Source organism: Quercus suber, unplaced genomic scaffold (genome assembly GCF_002906115.3).
Source record: "Quercus suber isolate HL8 unplaced genomic scaffold, Cork oak 2.0 scaffold_374, whole genome shotgun sequence".
Taxonomy (NCBI): domain Eukaryota; kingdom Viridiplantae; phylum Streptophyta; class Magnoliopsida; order Fagales; family Fagaceae; genus Quercus; species Quercus suber.
Window position 1 is genome coordinate 716,567 of NW_027069826.1, and position 4,936 is coordinate 721,502.

A 4,936-nucleotide genomic window follows, 5' to 3' on the forward strand; every position below is an offset into this window, starting at 1 on the left:
ACTATGGATGTCGTCTAGCCAAAACTGGGGGGAATGGATGTCGTCTAGCCAAAACGAACCTTTTTTGATAATGTTTGTCACGTGCAATGCCTCAAAACTAGTATTATTAAAGTAACAGTATAGATGCTCAAATGAATAATCTTTCATTCAAAATGATCCGATATGTGACTAAAGATACAAGGTCCAAATACTAGTAATGGTTTGGGCTCAAACTGACAATCCAAATCCACCACTAAGGGTCCGTTTAGTTGGAGAAGTGAAAAATTGAGAAGATGAAAAATTAGTGGAATGATGAAAAAGTGAGAGGATAGAAAGATTTGGTTTTTTCTCGTATGTGTTTGGTTGGAGAGGTGGAAAAATAGGAGGGTGAAAAACTTTTTTGTTTAGTTGGAGAGAAAAATGAAAGGATAGAAAATGTAGTTTATATAAATTGATTATTATGTCCTTATTATATAATAGTGGGAAAGTGAAAGTGGTAGGTGAGTGTAATAAAGTGAGAGTGTTTATTTTCTTCCCAATTTTCTGTCTTTCTTATTTTCTCTCCTGAACCAAACAGTGGAAAATGTACCATATTTTTCATCCTCTCTGTTTTCACTTCAACCAAACATACCCTAAAGGATTGGTATGGTTTGGTTTAATTATTCTCCAGGCCAATACAGAGAAATCACCTAGAACCCAACCAATCCAGCCCTTTGCCTCATCATTGGAATGATGATGGGTAATGTGACTCGTGTGTTTTGGTGATGATTTCTTGGCTGTCATTCAGTATGTTTTGCTAGGAGAATATATCCCGTTTAGATACGAGGTTTAAGTATATAACAAAATGAAGCAACGTTGGCTAGAAGAAGAAGTGTTTATAACTTGGAATATATTGAAGCACAGCCAAATAAATTATTTCTGTCTGATCAGATGCTAGGCAAATGAGACTACCGGTCTAAATGGGGTATCAAGTAGTTGTGCATGATTCTGATGGCAATGTGATTACAGCTTCATTGACAACCAAGCAACTTTTGGGCTTGATCTTGATGAATCAAAGGTGCACAAAGTGAAGCTTACATAAGGTGATATTTGAATGGATAATTTACTACTGTTCTGTTTGGATCACATGAATTTGGATTTGGATTTGGATTTGAGGAGGCCCAAATTCAAATCCTTTTTTTGAGTAAGTTAAAAGAAATGGATCTGGATTTAGTCCCAACTCCCAAATCCAACCAGAATTTGATAAGCCAAAATCCATGGATTTGAAATAATTTCCTACATGGTGGAATTTGGAAATCTCTCACTCTCACTCTCACTCTCATGCACTATTTCTCTCTGGGCTCTCCGTGTCTCTCTTCCTAGCCACAACTCACAAGCTATTCTTCTCTCTCTCTCTCTCTCTCTCTCTCTCTCTCTCTCTCTCTCTCTCTCTCTCTCTCTCTCTCTCTCTCTCTCTCAGCAACTTCAAATTTGTTTCTCTCAACTCATATCTTCCTCTTTAACCTCTCTAATTCTCTCTTTCTACTAAATATAAATCCACAAAGGTTGTGGGTTTTTCCAGTGGTTTTATTTGATTTTTTTGTGGGTTTGTTTGGGTTCAATTTGATTATTTGTGGATTTTGTTTGATTTGTTTGTGTATCTTGTTTCATGGTATTTTCAATGATTTATTTTGGGTTTGTCTTTATTTTCTATTTCTATTTTAATTTGTGGATTTGTAATGCAAATTATGTATTTGATGAAATGCTTCTATGAACTGTTTATGAGTTGTGAAGTAATAAGCAAAGGTATATACTCCCTCTATCCAACTTTTTTTTTAAGGGAACATCATTTATTGTCTTGTCTACCTTTTAAAAATGTATAAGTTTCCAAAACTACCCTTAAAAAATTTTATCAAAAAATTGAATTAGTAAATTAATAGGGGTATAATAGGAACATTAGTAAATTAATGACTTTTATTTTTAGAAATATGACAATATTTTGGGACATCTCAAAATGTAATAGAGGATAAAAAAAGTGGGACAGGGAGTATATAGTTTTGGTGAATTTGGCAAGCAATGAACCTAGTTGACAAACTGAATTTGGATTAGTTAATGCTCACAGACATGACCATGCTACTGAAATTTGACGGGTGTTTTGATATAGATGAAGAGAATTAGCGTGTTGTCCATTGGGGCACAGTGAAAATTTGGTTTTGGCACCACCACCAAGGTGAGTGGTCCAATGAGAAGGCCAATCTCATATGATTTGATTGAGGTCAAGAAGTTTGAATTTTTGAGAGCATGAAGTTTGCTCTCAGGATATCCACTAACTAATGCTGCTAGGACTCCAAAAGAGTTGGGATTAAGTTATGGCTAAACTTGCATGAGGAAGCACCAATGGTCCCCTATCCTCTATTGTCCTCTATTTAGACTCTTCAGGTATTGGTTTATCAGTGGGTAAGTGGTCCAGCGGTAAATGTTTATTCACATATGATTTGGTTTTCTTTCTTTCATACCATTCACTAATAGTTTAATGGAAGACTTTGAGGCGTTTGCTCAGAGGGTGTCCTAAGAGTGTCTGGGTTTGAATTTCTTTCATTGTATGCCAATGGACAACATTAAGTTTATTGATGTCAAGATGATGGATGATGAAGACAGTGGAGTGAATTGACAAAAAAAAGAAATTCTGTGAGGGATGGATGTCGTGTTTGAGCTCCCCTTTTGTAGTTAAACAATTTGGCTTCACTGTTTTTTTGACAATGTGTGCCTACTCTATGTTTGTCTTGAGTTAATGTAGTTCACTTTCTTTGCTGCATTTGGTGATATATCTTTGCTTGGTCGGATTTTAGTTTAGCTTTCATAGTTAGCTTCAATCTTGTAGCCTAGATCATTTCTATGGCATTAGGCAGCTTTTTATTAGTTATAGATTCTTATTGTCCGTATTTTGAAAAATAAATAGACAAAAAGGGCAAACAATGGAAGAGATATATCCATTCAACGAAAACATAAAAGAGAGGAGATGAAAGTATATGAAGAAGAGGCAATGAGATTTGAGACTTTATATTTATATTTATGTATTGTAATTTTCTTATTTTGAATTTTGTATTATTTGAAAAACATAATAGAAATAGGAAGAAAATACACATATTTTGGATGAGAAATGATATGTTTACAACAATTTTACAACATTTTTACAACAAATTCTAAGTGGCAAGTTGTTACTGGTTGTTATTGTTGAGGCAAAAAAGTAATCTTAGTGTTAGTTTCAAATTTGAAATAATAACAACTAACCACCTTTGATTTGTTGTAAAATTGTTGTAGACATAGCATCTTCTATTTTGGATATATAATCTGCCTCTCTTGATATATAAATGTTTAGTTATTATAAACTTTAGTTTGAGATTTTGAATTTTATGAAGAAAAAAAATCCATGCATTTGGGTTTTCTCTCTAGTTGATGTAAAAATTTTAGTTGTCAATAATTGGCAAGGTATATTTTTAGTTGTTTATGACTAAAGATATTTAGTTATTATCTTGTCAATTGAATTATTAATATTGTCTCATTTATTTATTAAAAATGTTACTAAAGTTAAAATGTAGGAGGATTAAAAAAAAAATAATTAAAAAATATATTTTATTGATCTCAAATTCAAATACAAATCCAAATCTAAATTTAGGTATCTAAACAATAAAATTTAAAATAATGAATTTCAAATCATTCTTTGTTTAAAAAGAAACAAACAAGAAATTTTAAAATCAAAGAATTTCAAATCAAGACATTTTAAATCAATGGATTTCAAATTCAATCCTATTGTTGCCATTTAATCACAACCTACACTCCGAAGTCACTATCTTTTGTTAGGCTCCAACCCTCCAAGTGTTTCAGTCAGAGTTCAGAGCACAAATGCGGTAATGAATTTATTTGGTTTGAATGACAATGCCAAATGTGCCCAACGTAAATGTTCATAATGCTAAAAATCCGATACCCTCGGCTAACTTGAGATAATTTTTTTTAATTGATTTGATAATTTCTACCGAACAAAGATTTGAATGTTAAATGTCTATATTAGAAAGCTACAGGCTCTTAGGCATCTATCTTAAATGGTTTAAGCTCTTTGGCAATTAGAGGCATGGTTTAAGCCCTTTGGCAATTAGAGGCATCAATCTTTGGTTTAACTTCTTTCGAAAAGGACCCAATGGTTCAGAAACAGAGAAACACCAAAAACATAAAAGAAGAGAAACATAGTTTTTAAGAAATAAAAAATAAAAAATAATACTAATGTGCTCCAATTTTTTTTTTTTTTTTTTTTTATAGGAATGCTAAAATTATTTTGAAAGAAGGGAAAAACCCAGAAAATTAAAAATACTGGTATGCTAAAACAAAAACATAAAAGTCACAGATTATACAAAGATGACAGAAACTAAAAACATTCAAAAAATTTCACACGCATTAGAAAAAGAAAAAGGAAAAAAAAAAACCCATAAATTCAAGCACAGAGCCAATCGGATCTAACCTAAGAGACATATTCTAATATGATCGACCCAGATAAACACAAACACACAGAAAAGTAAAGAAAAAAAATAAATCGAAGTTGTGTGGAATAAAATTAAAATGTAGCGACTTGTTCGAGGCCTTAATCAAAACTGAAATAAGAATAGGCACGGAGAATCGCTTATTTATATTGCCAACCTTCAATGCAATTTGCGCCATTTTTATCATAGACGCTCTTGCTCTGCAAATTGGCTTCTTTTTTAAAAAAAAATATTTTTTTTTCCCATTCAATCTCACAAAAATTTTGAAACATAAACCAAAATCAAAAACTAAACAAAGAGAACGAGACTTGAATCGAATTTGCTAGCAACCTAGGCGATTGGAAGCCTTAGATTTTTGAGAAGAATATGCAAAACTGTGTTGTTGTGAGAATACGAAGAATTAGTGTAGCTTTTATAGGCCCCGGAACTAAAACCCTAACCCTAAT

General features: G+C 32.3%; 1 non-coding gene across 1 annotated transcript; it reads right to left on the reverse strand.

The window, feature by feature from the left end:
* Positions 1 to 4,568: 4,568 nt before the first annotated feature.
* Positions 4,569 to 4,691, reverse strand: LOC112025694 (small nucleolar RNA snoR86). The gene has a single exon (XR_002884272.1). It is a non-coding gene; the product is annotated as a small nucleolar RNA snoR86 (small nucleolar RNA).
* Between the last annotated feature and the right edge of the window lie 245 nt (positions 4,692 to 4,936).